General features: G+C 58.1%; 1 non-coding gene and 1 pseudogene across 1 annotated transcript; both read right to left on the bottom strand.

Moving 5' to 3' along the window:
* Nucleotides 1-13752: 13752 nt before the first annotated feature.
* Nucleotides 13753-18363, bottom strand: LOC136682435 (28S ribosomal RNA; annotated as a pseudogene).
* Nucleotides 18364-18778: 415 nt separating this feature from the next.
* On the bottom strand, nucleotides 18779-18932 carry LOC136682430 (5.8S ribosomal RNA). The gene has a single exon (XR_010798641.1). It is a non-coding gene; the product is annotated as a 5.8S ribosomal RNA (ribosomal RNA).
* Between the last annotated feature and the right edge of the window lie 687 nt (nucleotides 18933-19619).

Genomic DNA, 19619 nt, shown 5'->3' with positions numbered 1-19619 from the left:
TTATCTAGAGTCACCAAAGCGGACCCGACCGGAGTCGGGAGGGGGTTTTTTGGTTCTGATAAATGCACGTATCCGTGGGGGGCGCCGAGGGGAAGGTGAACCAGTCACCGACCACCTCGAAACGGCACCCCCACTTCCAACGCTTCGTTTGCATGTATTAGCTCTGGAATTACCACAGTTATACCAAGTAACGTGTGGAGCGATCAAAGGAACCATAACTGATTTAATGAGCCATTCGCAGTTTCACTGTACCAACGCCCGTGTGTACTTAGACTTGCATGGCTTAATCTTTGAGACAAGCATATGATACTGGCAGGATCAACCAGGCCGATCCTCTGGTACTCAAACCCGGCTTGGGGAAAGAGAGAGAGTCGGTGGCGCGTGGAACTCGACCCCCACGAAGGAGGAAGAGACACGCACCGCGGAAAGGCTTTTCGAATGAGACCCCCCGGAGGTGGGTCTTCAATCGGGGGTTTGACAACTTGGAAAATGTACGATTCAAGGCCCGGACGGTGCAGGCTAGGGGCCGGTTCCTTCCCTCAATAGGATCCCGACCCTAAGGCACCACCGACTCGGACCTTTTAACGGACCCAAACTGTGGTGGAAATTAGACCGACGGATCGGCTAAGTCTCCCTCGGAACGATTCTGGGACAAGCGGACCCCCTATTACGGGGGGTCCCCGAGCCATAGAGGCTGGAGCACGTGGCGGGGAGGATCGTTCTAAAAGCCGGTATATTTCGGATTAGAAGCCTGCCCCTGGTGCTCCGGGTATGCCGCATTTCGAACGGGCGTAAAGGACGTCCGTTTAAGGGAAGAGAATGGAAGAGAATTTCCTGGCCCCCTCAAAGCGCGAGGAGGTCGGCATAGGTTTTACGGTACGCCCCCCCGGAGCCGTCTGATGTTCAGAAGACGAAGGGTTTTGCCCCCAATCTCGTAAGGTCGAGGGCTCACCACCGAACTTCCAGCCGCGGTCCTTGGTAGGACCGATACGCGGACAAGCCGCAAATCCTGGCCCCCTCGCAGTGCGAGGAGGTCGGCAAAGGTTTTACGATTCGCCCCCCGGAGCCTACGGTTAGTTTTCTCAATTTAAGAAGACGAAGGGGGTCGGGCCCGGGAACCGTAGACCGAGCGCCTCTTCCCCTGCGAACTTCCAGCCGCGGTCCATTTAAAAAGACCGATCCGTGACACCTCTAATGCGCTCTTTGCCTCCGGCCGTTTCCAGCGCGGGGGCCCGGTGGTGCGCTCCCAAGTCCCCGCGGAGGGGAAAATCTGGGAGATCCCACATTAGACCAAGCGGAACGCCGGTCTTCGCCTCAGGGGTTTGTATGCCCCTTTCGACTCGCGCACGGGCAAGAGTTAGGTTAGAACGGGGACAACTGCCGGCGGGCGGCCCGTCACACCCACCCCGCAAGTGGGCAGGTGGTCGGTGGCCTGTGGACCCGCCGCTCGGATTCGTTTAGTAGGAACCATACGGGGTACAACCCTCATACGCTCGACCCCCTCACGCCCAGGGAAGTGCTCACCTCCCTGGGCATATATCGAACGAATCATCGGGATTGAAGGGGAGGCCACCCAAACCATCCCCTTAGCCCAGAGGGGTGCCAGTCCTCGGGCTTCGGTATTCGCATCACCGGGGTCTACGGAGGTCTCGACTTAGGTTTTAAACACATCCAGAATGGGGGGGCCGGATTAACCACCACCCTAGCCCAGAGGGGTGCCAGTCCTCGGGCATGTCACTTCGCATCACCGGGGTCTACGGAGGTCTCGACTTAGGTTTTGAAAACCTCCAGAGGGTGGGGACATATCTTATCCCCACCCTAGCCCAGAGGGGTGCCAGTCCTCGGGCATGTCAATTCACATCACCGGGGTCTACGGAGGTCTCGACTTAGGTTTTGAAAACCTCCAGAGGGTGGGGCCTGACTTACCACCACCCTTAGCCCAGAGGTGTGCCACTCCTCGGGCATGGAATTCGCATCAACGGGGTCTACGGATGTCTCGACTTAGGTTTTGAACACATCCAGGGAAGCAGAGCGGACATTCCCATTATTTCAAGCCCATCGGGAAGCCACTCCCTTGGGCATAGCGTTTCGCATCGCTGTTACCCAAACTTACGTCTGATTTAATGCCTCCCTAATATCCCGACGGCACCAGGCTGAGAAACCATATGCCCACAGGATTCAAGGCGTTGGAACCTCGTTCGCATAGCCGACAACGATGAACCTCCCTCGGACTCGCTACAAGGCTTGAAGGAGGTCCTGATTTTCTTAAAATCTCAGGTGCGGGACTTAGAAAATTTTCACTTTAAAACCACAGACCTCCAGAGGAGAGACCGGGCTTATCACAAACTTAGCCCAGAGGGCGTCACTCCTCGGGCTTGAAACTTCGCATCACCGGGGTGTATGGAAGTCTTTGGTCCAGTTCTGCCAGTGCTCGTTGTCGAACTTAGAAATATTTCTAATTTTTTTAGACTTCCAGAGGGGAGGCCGAGCATACCAACCCCTTAGCCCAGAGGACGTCACTCCTCGGGCTTGTGTATTCGCATCAACGGGGTCCATGGAAGTCATTTTAGACCTCCAGAGGGGAGGCAACCCAAACCATCCCCTTAGCCCAGAGGTGTGCCACTCCTCGGGCTTGTGTATCCGCATCAACGGGGTCCATGGAAGTCATTTTAGACCTCCAGAGGGGAGGCAACCCAAACCATCCCCTTAGCCCAGAGGTGTGCCAGTCCTCGGGCTTTAAATACGCATCACCGGGGTCCATGGAAGTCATTTTTGACCTCCAGAGGGGAGGCAACCCAAACCATCCCCTTAGCCCAGAGGTGTGCCAGTCCTCGGGCTTTAAATACGCATCACCGGGGTCCATGGAAGTCATTTTTGACCTCCAGAGGGGAGGCAACCCAAACCATCCCCTTAGCCCAGAGGTGTGCCACTCCTCGGGCTTGTGTATTCGCATCAACGGGGTCCATGGAAGTCATTTTTGACCTCCAGAGAGTGGGGCCGGTCTTACCACCACCCTTAGCCCAGAGGGGTGCCAATCCTCAGGCATGTCACTTTGAATCACCGGGGTCTACGGAGGTCTCGACTTAGGTTTTGAAAACCTCCAGAAGGGGGGGCCTCTCTTACCACCACCCTAGCCCAGAGGGGTGCCAGTCCTCGGGCTTCGGTATTCGCATCACCGGGGTCTACGGAGGTCTCGACTTAGGTTTTGAAAACCTCCAGAAGGGGGGGCCTCTCTTACCACCACCCTAGCCCAGAGGGGTGCCAGTCCTCGGGCTTCAGTATTCGCATCACCGGGGTCTACGGAGGTCTTCACTTAGGTTTTGAAAACCTCCAGAAGGTGGGGCCACTCTTACCACCACCCTAGCCCAGAGGGGTGCCAGTCCTCGGGCTTCGGTATTCGCATCACCGGGGTCTACGGAGGTCTCGACTTAGGTTTTGAAAACCTCCAGAAGGGGGGGCCTCTCTTACCACCACCCTAGCCCAGAGGGGTGCCAGTCCTCGGGCTTCGGTATTCGCATCACCGGGGTCTACGGAGGTCTCGACTTAGGTTTTGAAAACCTCCAGAAGGGGGGGCCTCTCTTACCACCACCCTAGCCCAGAGGGGTGCCAGTCCTCGGGCTTCGGTATTCGCATCACCGGGGTCTACGGAGGTCTTCACTTAGGTTTTGAAAACCTCCAGAAGGTGGGGCCACTCTTACCACCACCCTAGCCCAGAGGGGTGCCAGTCCTCGGGCTTCGGTATTCGCATCACCGGGGTCTACGGAGGTCTCGACTTAGGTTTTGAAAACCTCCAGAAGGGGGGGCCTCTCTTACCACCACCCTAGCCCAGAGGGGTGCCAGTCCTCGGGCTTCGGTATTCGCATCACCGGGGTCTACGGAGGTCTCGACTTAGGTTTTGAAAACCTCCAGAAGGGGGGGCCTCTCTTACCACCACCCTAGCCCAGAGGGGTGCCAGTCCTCTGGGCTTGAAACCCATCACCGGGGGTCCTCCGGATCACATTTGACCTCCAGAATTGGAAGGCCGAGCTTGTCACCAGCTTAGCCCAGAGGTTAGTCACTCCTCTGGGCTTGAATATCGCATCACCGGGGTCTATGGAAGTCTTTTCAAGGAGATCGGAACCAGCTAGAGCGCACCCCGCTCAGAGCGCACCTTCCTCGGCTACGGGTCCTTTAAGAGGCCGCAAGAGCATACTTACAAATAGGGCCCTTTAAATTTGCAGATTGAAACCGGGCCCGCCCTATCCCTATCTAGGATGACGTAAAGATCCGGGGAGTTTAAAAGACGGAAGACCGGCTAGGTTCATTACTCTCACCCCGGGGGTAAACAACAATGGCTCGGCGGCGTTGCTCTCTCTGCGAACAGGCGGTTTATGGCTACCGGGATCATTTACGATCGTTCCATCGACTAACTGCGGATGAGGTACAGTTTATTACTGCTCTTGATCGTTCCGGGGACGGTCGGAAAGGCACGGACTGTCCGATATGCAACGAAAAAATGCCGGTTAGCTTAGCGGCTCACCTACGCTCTAAGCACTCGCTCGAAGGCCTGGCCTTGAATGTGGCTTTATCTGCGGCAAAACGCACCAGAACTCTGTCTCTCTTGGACACATTTCGGGGGACTGGCCCTACCGATACTGACGAACACCCATCCACCTCTGGCCTCGACACCGGTGATCGCCGCATTGCGACCCCGACCCAAGTGTCTTCCAAATCCGCCACGGACGCACCGCTGCTAACCAATGTTCCCCCTAAGGGGCGATTGATACTCCCAAGCCGATTTAAGGACACCTTTGTCGGTAAGTCAATCGCTGAGTTTGCTTCATATCACCTTAGGGCCAATCCGACCGCTAAGGACATTGTGAACGGAAAGCAACGGGAGTCGCATGCGGTCAGGTTCCTAATTCACTGTGCCCCAAAACTGTGCGCATATTCGGACGTTAGTTTTGTGAACCACCGTAAGGTTCGGAGCTGGCTGGAACAATTAACCTCTCTCGGTTACGCTGACACCTCGATTAAAATGCTGCTATACGACGCGAAGGCGTACATGGGGTATCTGTCCGCATTTAAACCCAACAGTGCCGGACTGACGGCCAAGGAATTTGAACGCATTAAGTTAAGTTTCACCAAGGCGAACCGTGACATAGCTAGGAACATAACCGGCCATCGGCAGCGCTTTAAGCGGTTCAAATTGGGAATCATTCCGCCCTGCGATCATTTCAGAATTTTCTTAGCGAAGGCCGACAAGATTATACCAAGACTATTGGCTAAGGAAACGCCCCTACGCCATTCCACCATGAACCTATTGCAGGGCTTTCTGATGGGAACCATAGCCGTTATTAGCGGCCACAGATCGGTTGTGATTACCAACATGTTAGTGGAAGAACTGGAAAATGTGGAAATGTTGGATTCGGGGTGCATCATTTATGTAAGGACCCACAAAACTAACGCTGCATTCGGGGATGCACCTGTGGCTCTGTCGCCTAAGGAGATTTCGTGGTTGAACTGTTTGGTACAAGCCTACGAGGTCAAGCCTCGCTACGTTTTCGAAACCCGGGGGCGGCAAATACGACGACCGAACACCATGCTGAGAGCAGCCTGGCGGAGGGCAAGGCTCAATGGCCCAATTGGTTTCAATTTGATTAGGACCGCCGTTTCGAATCAGGTAATGTATCTTAAATGGCTATTCGAATCTCAGTTTCAGTTCCTGGGGCTAAATTTGCTTATATTTCCCCCACAGATTTCGTCACTACCGCTAGACCAACGGACCAATATCACCACTGCCATGTGCCATGATCCCGCAACGGCCCAAAGGTTCTACCGCGATGGATTGACCGGCTCTCAACTGTTGGAAGCACGGATGAACCGGCTGTCTGCACTCGATTCAAGCCGGACTTGACACCCCATTGAACCGCAATCATTTTCAATAAAATGCCGTTTAACCAAATTGTGTATTCATTCATTCTTTACCGCAGAAATGTATCAATCCATTGCCTAGGAATGAACCACTCTCATTGGGCATGAATTTCGCCTCGCACCGGGGTCTACGAGGGGTAAGTCGTACTATAACTTACAAAATTTCACCCGAAGGATCGCCACTTCCTTCGGGCTTCAGATGTAAGATCGTTCCGTCCCATACCCCCATCTCGGTTCCAAGAACCGGTTTCGATTTTCACTTAGCCCAACAAGGTGTCACTCTTTCGGCATGAATTTCGCATCGCACCGGGGTCTACGGAGGTCTCCACTTGGAAACATCCGAGGGTAAGTCGTACTATAACTTACAAAATTTCACCCGAAGGATCGCCACTTCCTTCGGGCTTCAGATGTAAGATCGTTCCGTCCCATACCCCCATCTCGGTTCCAAGTACCTCTTTCGATTTTCACTTAGCCCAGAAGGCACCACTCTTCGGGCATGTCACTTCGCATCACCGGGGTCTACGGAGGTCTCCACTTGGAAACATCCGAGGGTATGTCGTACTATAACTTACAAAATTTCACCCGAAGGATCGCCACTTCCTTCGGGCTTCAGATGTAAGATCGTTCCGTCCCATACCCCCATCTCGGTTCCAAGTACCTCTTTCGATTTTCACTTAGCCCAGAAGGCACCACTCTTCGGGCATGTCACTTCGCATCACCGGGGTCTACGGAGGTCTCCACTTGGAAACATCCGAGGGTATGTCGTACTATAACTTACAAAATTTCACCCGAAGGATCGCCACTTCCTTCGGGCTTCAGATGTAAGATCGTTCCGTCCCATACCCCCATCTCGGTTCCAAGTACCTCTTTCGATTTTCACTTAGCCCAGAAGGCACCACTCTTCGGGCATGTCACTTCGCATCACCGGGGTCTACGGAGGTCTCCACTTGGAAACATCCGAGGGTATGTCGTACTATAACTTACAAAATTTCACCCGAAGGATCGCCACTTCCTTCGGGCTTCAGATGTAAGATCGTTCCGTCCCATACCCCCATCTCGGTTCCAAGTACCTCTTTCGATTTTCACTTAGCCCAGAAGGCACCACTCTTCGGGCATGTCACTTCGCATCACCGGGGTCTACGGAGGTCTCCACTTGGAAACATCCGAGGGTATGTCGTACTATAACTTACAAAATTTCACCCGAAGGATCGCCACTTCCTTCGGGCTTCAGATGTAAGATCGTTCCGTCCCATACCCCCCATCTCGGTTCCAAGTACCTCTTTCGATATTCACTTAGCCCAGAAGGCACCACTCTTCGGGCATGTCACTTCGCATCACCGGGGTCTACGGAGGTCTCCACTTGGAAACATCCGAGGGTATGTCGTACTATAACTTACAAAATTTCACCCGAAGGATCGCCACTTCCTTCGGGCTTCAGATGTAAGATCGTTCCGTCCCATACCCCCATCTCAGTTCCAAGTACCTCTTTCGATATTCACTTAGCCCAGAAGGCACCACTCTTCGGGCATGTCACTTCGCATCACCGGGGTCTACGGAGGTCTCCACTTGGAAACATCCGAGGGTATGTCGTACTATAACTTACAAAATTTCACCCGAAGGATCGCCACTTCCTTCGGGCTTCAGATGTAAGATCGTTCCGTCCCATACCCCCATCTCGGTTCCAAGTACCTCTTTCGATTTTCACTTAGCCCAGAAGGCACCACTCTTCGGGCATGTCACTTCGCATCACCGGGGTCCATGGAAGTCATTTTAGACCTCCAGAGAGTGGGGCCAGTCTTACCACCACCCTTAGCCCAGAGGTGTGTCACTCCTCGGGCATGTCACTTCGCATCACCGGGGTCTATGGAAGTCATTTTAGACCTCCAGAGAGTGGGGCCGGTCTTACCACCACCCTTAAGCCCAGAGGGCGTCACTCCTCGGGCATGAAATTCGGATTACCGGGGTCTACGGATGTCTCAACTTAGGTTTTGAACACATCCAGAGAGTGGGGCCGGTCTTACCACCACCCTTAAGCCCAGAGGGCGTCACTCCTCGGGCATGAAATTCGGATTACCGGGGTCTACGGATGTCTCAACTTAGGTTTTGAACACATCCAGAGGGGGTGGCCTCACTTACCACCACCCTAGCCCAGAGGGCGTCACTCCTCGGGCATGAAATTCGCATCACCGGGGTCCATGGAAGTCATTTTAGGCTTCCAGAGAGTGGGGCCGGTCTTACCACCACCCTTAGCCCAGAGGGCGTCACTCCTCGGGCATGAAATTCGCATCACCGGGGTCCATGGAAGTCTCGACTTAGGTTTTGGAAACCTCCAGAGAGTGGGGCCGGTCTTACCACCACCCTTAGCCCAGAGGGCACCACTCCTCGGGCTTTAAATTCAGATAACCGGGGTCCATGGAAGTCTCGACTTAGTTTTTGAACACTTCCAGAGGGGGGGCCGGGCTTACCACCACCCTTAAGCCCAGAGGTGTGTCACTCCTCGGGCATGGAATTCGCATCAACGGGGTCTACGGATGTCTCGACTTAGGTTTTGAACACATCCAGGGAAGCAGAGCGGACATTCCCATTATTTCAAGCCCATCGGGAAGCCACTCCCTTGGGCATAGCGTTTCGCATCGCTGTTACCCAAACTTGTGTCTGATTTAATGCCTCCCTAATATCCCGACGGCACCAGGCTGAAAAACCATATGCCCACAGGATTCGAGGCATCTGAACCCCTTTCGCATAGCCGACAACGATGAACCTCCCTCGGACTCGCTACAAGGCTCGAGGAGGGTCCTGATTTTCTTAAAATCTCAGGTGCGGGACTTAGAAAAATTTCACTTTAAAACCACAGACCTCCAGAGGAGAGACCGGGCTTATCACCTCCTTAGCCCAGAAGGCACCACTCTTCGGGCATGTCACTTTGCATCACCGGGGTCCATGGAAGTCTCGACTTAGGTTTTGGAAACCTCCAGAGGGGGGGCCAAGCATACCACCACCCTTAGCCCAGAGGTTCATCACTCCTCGGGCATGAAATTCGGATAACCGGGGTCCATGGAAGTCTCGACTTAGGTTTTGAACACTTCCAGAGGGGGGGGCCGGGCTTACCACCACCCTTAGCCCAGAGGTTCATCACTCCTCGGGCATGAAATTCGGATAACCGGGGTCCATGGAAGTCAATTTTGACCTCCAGAGAGGGGGGGCCGGGCTTACCACCACCCTAAGCCCAGAGGGCGTCACTCCTCGGGCATGAAATACGCTACACCGGGGTCCATGGAAGTCTCGACTTAGGTTTTGGAGACATCCAGAGGGGGGGCCGGGCTTACCACCACCCTTAGCCCAGAGGGCGTCACTCCTCGGGCATGAAATACGCTACACCGGGGTCCATGGAAGTCAGTTTAGACCTCCAGAGAGGGGGGGCCGGGCTTACCACCACCCTTAGCCCAGAGGGCACCACTCCTCGGGCTTTAAATTCGCATCACCGGGGTCCATGGAAGTCAATCTAGACCTCCAGAGAGGGGGGGCCGGGCTTACCACCACCCTTAGCCCAGAGGTCATCACTCCTCGGGCATGAAATTCGGATAACCGGGGTCCATGGAAGTCTCGACTTAGGTTTTGGAGACATCCAGAGGGGGGGGCCGGGCTTACCACCACCCTAAGCCCAGAGGGCACTACTCCTCGGGCATGAAATTCGGATAACCGGGGTCCATGGAAGTCAGTTTAGACCTCCAGAGGGGGGGCCGGGCTTACCACCAGCCTTAGCCCAGAGGGCACCACTCCTCGGGCATGAAATACGCTACACCGGGGTCCATGGAAGTCAGTTTAGACCTCCAGAGAGGGGGGGCCGGGCTTACCACCACCCTAAGCCCAGAGGGCGTCACTCCTCGGGCATGAAATACGCTACACCGGGGTCCATGGAAGTCAGTTTAGACCTCCAGAGGGGGGGCCGAGCATACCACCACCCTTAGCCCAGAGGTGTGCTCCTCATCGGGCATGAAATACGCTTCTCCGGGGTCCATGGAAGTCATTCGAGACCTCCAGAGGGGGGGCTGGGCATACCACCACCCTTAGCCCAGAGGTGAGTCACTCCTCGGGCATCAAATTCGCATCACCGGGGTCCATGGAAGTCAGTTTAGACATCCAGAGGGGGGGCCGAGCATACCACCACCCTTAGCCCAGAGGTGTGCTCCTCATCGGGCATGAAATACGCTTCTCCGGGGTCCATGGAAGTCATTCGAGACCTCCAGAGGGGGGGCTGGGCATACCACCACCCTTAGCCCAGAGGTGAGTCACTCCTCGGGCATCAAATTCGCATCACCGGGGTCCATGGAAGTCAGTTTAGACATCCAGAGGGGGGGCCGAGCATACCACCACCCTTAGCCCAGAGGTGTGCTCCTCATCGGGCATGAAATACGCTTCTCCGGGGTCCATGGAAGTCATTCGAGACCTCCAGAGGGGGGGCTGGGCATACCACCACCCTTAGCCCAGAGGTGAGTCACTCCTCGGGCATCAAATTCGCATCACCGGGGTCCATGGAAGTCAGTTTAGACATCCAGAGGGGGGGCCGAGCATACCACCACCCTTAGCCCAGAGGTGAGTCACTCCTCGGGCATCAAATTCGCATCACCGGGGTCCATGGAAGTCAGTTTAGACCTCCAGAAAGTGGGGCCGAACCTACCACCAACCTTAGCCCAGAGGGCGTCACTCCTCGGGCTTCAAACTCCCATCGCCGGGGTCCCATGGAAGTCTCGACTTAGGTTTTGAACCGTTCCGGGGGTCACCTCCAGTGAGATAACGCGGAAATCTCACTATATTCATGCCCACAGGCGAACCAGAGCCTTGGGCTTGTCATAGTTACATACGGTGTACCCAAACTTTCGTCTTTTCTAAAGGAACCCTAATGTCCTGACGGCACCGCACTGGAAACCCCCATGCCCTCTGAATTTTTACCTCTCCGAGGTGCTCCGTTTTGGGCTTGCTACCTAGGGCGAAGAGGGTCAGAAATTTTTCTAAGTCCTACTTTAAAACGTCCCACTGGGAGACCACTAGGGTTAGCACTTTGCCAAAAAATCACGGCTGAATGCAATTTTCACGCCTCGCACCCTTTGTTCGTTTAGATTTAACAAAAAAATCAACCGACCCCCCTTTTTAACAACGCTTTGCCGAATTTAGCTCACTTTTCCCGGCCTGGAATATCTCACGCTTGCCCCCCACGGTACTTACCTCCGGGGAAGACACCCCCGTCGCTGCCAACACCCATGCCCGGCCCAGGCTCACCCGACTCGGCCTCGCTAGCTCCATCGCCCGCTCCAAACCTCCGGGGAGAAGACCCCCATCGCCGCCAACGCCCATGCCCGGCCCGGGCTCACCCGACTCGGCCTCGCTCGCTCCATCGCCCCGCTCCAAACCTCCGGGGCTGGACCTCCAGGAACCCAGCGCACCTCTCGAACCTATCCGGCCCACACTTAAGCACTCCTCCTCGGACTAAACCATCCAGCCCGCGCCGCTGGAACGAGCGCCCACTGGAAGACCTGAGCCTCAAACCCGCGCGCTTTACGGTTCTCTATCTCCCCGGGCTCGGAGCACTTTTCTCGGCCATGGGACCTCCAGGGGGGGCCCCTCTTAGCTCCGTCATCATTTCTCTAAGTCTCACTCCGCCCACTGGAAGACCCGAGCCCCAAACCCGCGCGCTTTACGGTTCTCTATCTCCCCGGGCTCGGGGCACTTTTCTCGGCCATGGGACCTCCAGGGGGGGCCCCTCTTAGCTCCGTCATCATTTCTCTAAGTCTCACTCCGCCCACTGGAAGACCCGAGCCCCAAACCCGCGCGCTTTACGGTTCTCTATCTCCCCGGGCTCGGGGCACTTTTCTCGGCCATGGGACCTCCAGGGGGGGCCCCTCTTAGCTCCGTCATCATTTCTCTAAGTCTCACTCCGCCCACTGGAAGACCCGAGCCCCAAACCCGCGCGCTTTACGGTTCTCTATCTCCCCGGGCTCGGGGCACTTTTCTCGGCCATGGGACCTCCAGGGGGGGCCCCTCTTAGCTCCGTCATCATTTCTCTAAGTCTCACTCCGCCCACTGGAAGACCCGAGCCCCAAACCCGCGCGCTTTACGGTTCTCTATCTCCCCGGGCTCGGGGCACTTTTCTCGGCCATGGGACCTCCAGGGGGGGCCCCTCATGGCTCCGTCAACATTCCTCTAAGTCTCATTCCGCCCACTGCGATACCCGAGGTCTTTAACCGCGGCGTTCACGGTTCTCTATCACCCCGGGCTCGGAGCACTTTTCTCGGCCATGGGACCTCCAGGGGAAGCCCCTCTTGGCTCCGTCATCATTTCTCTAAGTCTCACTCCGCCCACTGGAAGACCCGAGCCCCAAACCCGCGCGCTTTACGGTTCTCTATCACCCCGGGCTCGGGGCACTTTTCTCGGCCACGGGACCTCCAGGGGAGGCCCCTCTTGGCTCCGTCAATATTCCTTTAAGTCTCATTCCGCCCACTGCCATACCCGAGGTCTTCAACCGCGGCGTTCACGGTTCTCTATCACCCCGGGCTCGGAGCACTTTTCTCGGCCATGGGACCTCCAGGGGGGGCCCCTCATGGCTCCGTCAACATTCCTCTAAGTCTCATTCCGCCCACTGCGATACCCGAGGTCTTTAACCGCGGCGTTCACGGTTGTCTATCACCCCGGGCTCGGAGCACTTTTCTCGGCCATGGGACCTCCAGGGGAAGCCCCTCTTGGCTCCGTCATCATTTCTCTAAGTCTCACTCCGCCCACTGGAAGACCCGAGCCCCAAACCCGCGCGCTTTACGGTTCTCTATCACCCCGGGCTCGGGGCACTTTTCTCGGCCACGGGACCTCCAGGGGAGGCCCCTCTTGGCTCCGTCAATATTCCTTTAAGTCTCATTCCGCCCACTGCCATACCCGAGGTCTTCAACCGCGGCGTTCACGGTTCTCTATCACCCCGGGCTCTGAGCACTTTTCTCGGCCATGGGACCTCCAGGGGGGGCCCCTCATGGCTCCGTCAACATTCCTCTAAGTCTCATTCCGCCCACTGCCATACCCGAGGTCTTCAACCGCGGCGTTCACGGTTCTCTATCACCCCGGGCTCGGAGCACTTTTCTCGGCCATGGGACCTCCAGGGGGGGCCCCTCATGGCTCCGTCAACATTCCTCTAAGTCTCATTCCGCCCACTGCCATACCCGAGGTCTTCAACCGCGGCGTTCACGGTTCTCTATCACCCCGGGCTCGGAGCACTTTTCTCGGCCATGGGACCTCCAGGGGGGGCCCCTCATGGCTCCGTCAACATTCCTCTAAGTCTCATTCCGCCCACTGCCATACCCGGGCTCGGAGCATGTTCTTCGGCCATGGGACCACAAGAGGGCGCCCTTCTTAAGAAATTGCTGACATCCAGGACCATTCAAGGGAGCGACCTGCCTCCCTATGCCCGCCACCGGCTCCCTCTAACCGGTGTACGGACTCTCGGGGCCCGCGCCCCCAGAGAACCAGAGTTTCGGAAATTGCACTAAGTCCAGACATCCAGGACCATTCAAGGGAGCGACCTGCCTCCCTATGCCCGCCACCGGCTCCCTCTAACCGGTGTACGGACTCTCGGGGCCCGCGCCCCCAGAGAACCAGAGTTTCGGAAATTGCACTAAGTCCGATTTTCGCCCACTACGAGACCTAAAACCGTCATCCAGGATTTCACAGGGGAGTACCCACCTCCCCTATGCCCGCCACCGGCTCCCTCTAACCGGTGTACGGAGTCTCCGGGGCCCGCGCCCCAGAGAACCAGACCTGGACCGCTCCGGAGGGCCGGGGGTTTGCTTTCGCCTTCCCCCGACAAATGTTTGAGTGGACGGGATGACTTTCAATGGATCGCGGTATATGCACCCGCTCTGCCACTTATGACACCCGCACTCAGAATCAGGTCGTTTACAAGTCATTTCGCACCCCGGATCAAGGGACATGCGCTTAGGGACGGAAGGGTGGACCGAGGTGTTCATTAGCCCCGGCCCTGGTTCCAGTCTCGTGCGGTTCTGGTCACCGGCGGAGTGTGGCGAATCCCCCGCGGCTATCCCAGACCAACCGTATCGAACCTTGGGCACGGACGTATCGCTCCTTCTAGGCGGGATTCCGACTTAGAGGCGTTCAGTCGTAAGCCCTCGGATGGTAGCCTTGCACCATTGGCTCCACAGCCAAGCGCGAATACCAAGTATCCGAACCCGCGGTTCCTCTCGTACTGAGCGGGATTTCTATCGGAGCAACGGCACATCAGTAGGGTAAAACTAACCTGTCTCACGACGGTCTAAACCCAGCTCACGTTCCCTGTTAGTGGGTGAACAATCCAACGCTTTGCGAATTCTGCTTCGCAATGATAGGAAGAGCCGACATCGAAGGATCAAACAGCGGCGTCGCTATGAACGCTTGGCCGCCACAAGCCAGTTATCCCTGTGGTAACTTTTCTGACACCTCCCGCTTAAAACCCGTAAAGCAGACGGAAGGATCGTTAGGCCCCGCTTTCGCGGTCCGTATTCATACTGAAAATCAGGATCAAGCGGGCTTTTGCCCTTATGCTCTACGGGAGGTTTCCGTCCGTCCCTGAGCCCGCCTTAGGACACCTGCGTTACTCTTTGACAGGTGTACCGCCCCAGTCAAACTCCCCACCTGTCACTGTCCCCGGAGGAACTCGCCCCAGGGAGAGGAAGGGCCAGCCCCGCGCGAGCTTGCCTCCGACCCCCCCCGCGAGGGGGGGAAGGAGGACTCAGCGCCGAGCGACCCCCCCACCCGGGGCTTAGCACCTTTGAACAAGGAACCCCCAGCAAGGCAAAGGTTCCCACCGACACCCTCACCGGGTTAGTGAGGTAACGTGTAAGAGTAGTGGTATTTCACGGACGGCCCGCTCCGGTGCTGGCGAGCGGCGGGCCTCCCACTTATTCTACACCCCTTAAGTCGCCTCACAGTGACAGACTAGAGTCAAGCTCAACAGGGTCTTCTTTCCCCGCTGATTCCGCCAAGCCCGTTCCCTTGGCTGTGGTTTCGCTAGATAGTAGGTAGGGACAGTGGGAATCTCGTTCATCCATTCATGCTGGTCACCAATTAAATGACGAGGCATTTCGCTACCTTAAGAGAGTCATAGTTACTCCCGCCGTTAACCCGCGCTTCGATGAATTTCTTCACTTTGACATTCAGAGCACTGGGCAGAATTCACATCGTGTCAACACCCGGTCCAAGAGCCTTCACGATGCTGTGTTTTAATTAAACAGTCGGATTCCCCTTGTCCGCAGCAGTTCTAATTCGGCTGTTAGGTGCCGGCCGAGAGACCCGGCCCCGGAGGTCTCCCCCCGAGGCGAGACTCATAAGCCCGAGAGATCCACGGAGCCTAGGCTCGGCGCGCGAGGCTCCAGGGACACCGCCCCGACCCACCGAAGCCCCACCACCGGCGGCCTGCTACGAGTCCACACACGCACGAGAGACCGCACACCCCACGCGGACCTACGTTCCATTGCGTCCCTCCGCGTCCCATCGGGGGAGAGCGAAGGGCCGGACGCTCGAGCTTAGCCGGGGGCGGCCCACCCGGCGACGGGCGTCGGGAGCCCGGCCCGGCTTAGGTAGGGAGAGGAGGCCGAAGGCGGTCATCCGACGGAGGTTAGTCCCGAAGGACGCTCCCCCGCCGGCATCCCACCGACGACCGGCTCCCTACCGTCGACCTGACCGAGGCCCCCTAAGCGCCGCCGCCGAGGGGGGACACGCACCGGGGCTTAAGGTCTCGCTCGCCGCGACCCACTCTCATCGACCCCGACAGACAGACGGAGCCTTGTTCACGGGGGTTTGGATACTGGGGGGCAATCTCTCGCCGTGCGCTTCCTCGCGCGCAGGACCCAGTGGGGGGGGCCCGAAGGTGGACCGGGAACAGCTCCCCGTCGCACGGGCAGCACCGGGCTTTCGGACCCCGCATCAGCAGACACGGGCCCGACCGAGCTCAGCCATTAGAGCCAATCCTTATCCCGAAGTTACGGATCCGTCTTGCCGACTTCCCTTACCTACATTGTTCCAACACGCCAGAGGCTGTTCACCTTGGAGACCTGATGCGGATATGGGTACGGCCTGGGGGGAAATTCACTATACCTCCCCCGGATTTTCAAGGGCCGATGGGAAACGTCCCGGCCGTCGCATAGTGCATGCGACGCCTTTCAGAGCGTTGAGCCCCTATCTCGGGGTCGAACCCATTCCAGGGCGCTCCAGCTCTTTAGCAAGGAGAGAGAATCCTCCCCGGGGTCCCCACCGGCGTCTCCGGGTTCGTTTGCGTTACCGCCACGGGAGCGCCTCTCGGCGGCTCGATCTCCACCAATCCCAGGTACGGGGATATTGGCCCGATCCCCTTTCGGTCAGCGCGAGGCAGACGAGACCATCACCCCAGCATTTTCCGAACGGCGCTCGCCTATCCCTTAGGACCGACTAACCCACGGCCAAGCGCTGTCGGCGTGGAACCCTTCTCCACTTCGGCCTTCAAAGTTCTCATCTGAATATTTGCTACTACCACCAAGATCTGCACCCGCGGCGGCTCGACCCAGGCTCGCGCCAAAGGCTTCTGCGCCACCGCGGCGCCCCTCCTACTCGTCGCGGCATACGGTCCCATGAGTCTCGGTTCTCTCTCATTCTCGCTGGCTTTTGGGGGGGTGGGAGACAAGTACCGCCAGCGACGGCCGGGTATGGGCCCGACGCTCCAGCGCCATCCATTTTCAGGGCCAGTTGATTCGGCAGGTGAGTTGTTACACACTCCTTAGCGGATGCCGACTTCCATGGCCACCGCCCCGCTGTCTATATCAACCGACACCTTTCTTGGGGTCTGATGAGCGTCTGCGTCGGGCGCCTTAACCCGCGCGTTCGGTTCATCCCGCAGCACCAGTTCTGCTTACCAAAAGTGGCCCACTCGGCACCGTCAATTCCATGCCCGGCTCCAAGCCTGCGAGCCGGGCCTCTTACCCATTTAAAGTTTGAGAGTAGGGCGAGGCCCGTTTCGGCCCCGCGGCCTCCAGTCATTTCTTTACCGGATAAAACTTGAAGTTTCGGCGCCGGCTATCCTGAGGGAAACTTCGGAGGGAACCAGCTACTAGATGGTTCGATTAGTCTTTCGCCCCTATACCCAGGTCGGACGACCGATTTGCACGTCAGGACCGCTGCGGGCCTCCACTCAGGGTTTCCCCTGGCTTCGCCCTGCCCAGGCATAGTTCACCATCTTTCGGGTACCACCGCGTATGCTCTGGCTCCGCTCTCCGCACGTGGGAAGAGCAGGCCGGTGGTGCGCCGCCCGCCCCCTCGAAGGGTTAGGACGGATCCCACCTCAGCCGACGCGCGCCGGCCTTCACCTTCGTTGCGCCTCCGGGGTTCTGGGCCCCTTCGACTCGCATACGCGTTAGACTCCTTGGTCCGTGTTTCAAGACGGGTCGTTCGGGGTCCGAACTTAGCCGCTGACCTTAGGCGTTCGGGTGCTGTGGGCCTGGATCACCCCCCGCATCGCCGTAGCGGGCCTAGCCCGGGGCTGAGGACAGCCCAGCCGGCCCGCTTCGACCGAACGATCGGGGGGGGCCCCCATCCCCATCCCGGAGGAGGGGAGAACGCGGAAAGGACATTGCTCCACGGCCCCGGCGTTATCGGCGAAGTCGGAGCGAGGGGCTGTAGCGGAACGCCCGTGTCCGGGGGCCGCGTGGGGCTCCCTTCTCCGGACGGACCTACCTTCACCCTCGGGCCCTTCCAAGCCTAACCGGAGCCGGTCGCGACTCACCACCACGCGGGGAAAGTACACCGGGCGGGGCCGGACCTCCGTACGCCCGACAGGCCCGAAGTCCAGAGGCGAAGCGCAGAGCCGAAGCGGGGAGCGGTGGAGTCGGCACCCCACCCCTCTCGCCCGGATACGCTCGCACCCCCGGCCTCGGAACCCGACGAGCGCGGGGCCGTCCGCCCGGCTGAATCCCCCGGGGCAGTCTTCTCGGTCCCCGTACGTTTACCTCTCAACGGTTTCACGCTCTGTTGAACTCTCTCTTCAAAGTCCTGTTTCAACTTTCCCTCACGGTACTCGGTTCGCTATCGGTCTCGTGCCGGTATTTAGCCTTAGATGGAGTTTACCACCCGCTTTGGGCTGCATTCCCAAGCAACCCGACTCCGAGAAGCCCGACCTACCCGGGCGGGAACGCGGGACTCGCTACCGGGCTTTCACCGTCTATGGGAAGAAGCCACGTTCGCGAGGACTTGGTCCCGCGTCCGCACCGAGACGGATCTTACGGACTTCCGTACGCTACATTTCCCGGCCAACCCCGGTCAGGGGAAAGTGGGATTCAGCGCTGGGCTCTTCCCTGTTCGCTCGCCGCTACTAAGGGAATCCTTGTTAGTTTCTTTTCCTCCGCTTACTGATATGCTTAAGTTCAGCGGGTCGTCTCGTCTGATCTGAGGCCGCACACAGAGGTTTCTTATGCGGGGGCGAGGGCGGAGGCGGAGGGCCGAAGGCTAGGGGCGAGGGGCGAGAGCCCGGCCTGAGGCCGAACTCCGCGACACCCTCCCCCCACCCCGGCCGCTCGCCCGCCCGCTCACTCGCCCGCTCGCTGGGTTTAATCGGCACTCGCCACCCCCGCGTCCGACTGCGCGGAGCCCCGCTCGGGACTCGGGGAGAGACCGTAACGGACGTGGACCCGGACCTACTCGGCTCTCCCTCCGTTCCCTGTACGGAGCTCTCTCGCAACACGGGCCGCGTGGACTGGCTCGGAACCGAGTCTTCGTTTGGGAAGACGAAGGGCCGTTTTCAGGCCCTGCGAGCTTCCAGCCGCGGTCTCTCTCTCTCAGCGGGGGCGCGGAGACCGATCGATGGGTAAAGCGACCCTCAGACAGGCGTGGCCGCGGGATGGACCCCCGCGGCCGCAATATGCGTTCGAAATTTCGATGATCTGTGTCCTGCAATTCACATTAGTTAACGCAGATGGCTGCGTTCTTCATCGAAGCACGAGCCGAGTGATCCACCGCTAAGAGTCGTATTTGGGTTTGTGCCCGGCCCGTTACAGGCCGGGCGAAGGAAGCCATTCGAACACGAGACAATGTTTGACAATATTTCAAGCCGGGTGCCTTCCCCCCCGTGGAGGGGGAAGGTCATTGAACCTGGGCGTCACCACCGGACCGAGGAGTTACGGCCCGGGACGATCGCCCGAGTAGGTGCCCGAGACTTACGTGGTTTAGGAGACCGGGTCTAGGCACCCGCCGTTCCCGGCGAGGCCCAGGGTTTGGTTCGCTGCGTTACGGGTCCCGGTCTAAGGCATTCAGGCGTGCGCTCAAAGCCAAGCTCTCCACCCCGGAGGGTATGAGCGAGGCCCGGTGGTACGCTCCCAAGTCCCCGCTTAGGGGAAGGCGCTGGGTAGATCCCACCTAGTCAGGACCGGCGGGCACCGGCCGTCTCCTTCGGGTGTTTATAAACGCATCCGGGGTTCGTGAGGCCCCTTCAACTCGCGCACCGGCCTTAGACTATTATACGGTCCGTCTCTGCGAAGCCAACATCGGGGGTTATTGCATGCGCTCTTAAGCTCCGCTCTAACCCCGTGAGGGGAAAGAGTTTCGCCCGGCGGTACGCTCCCGTCCACCACCACCCCCTGTGCCGGGGGGATGGGTTCAGGGAGATCCCACCGAGGCCGGCGAGCACCGGCCAACGCCCTGGGGGTGAGTAAGCC

The sequence above is a fragment of the Hoplias malabaricus genome, unplaced genomic scaffold (genome assembly GCF_029633855.1).
Source record: "Hoplias malabaricus isolate fHopMal1 unplaced genomic scaffold, fHopMal1.hap1 scaffold_50, whole genome shotgun sequence".
Classification (NCBI taxonomy): Eukaryota; Metazoa; Chordata; class Actinopteri; order Characiformes; family Erythrinidae; genus Hoplias; species Hoplias malabaricus.
Note: the sequence above shows the minus strand (reverse complement) of the source record. Positions and strands in the feature narration are given on the sequence as shown.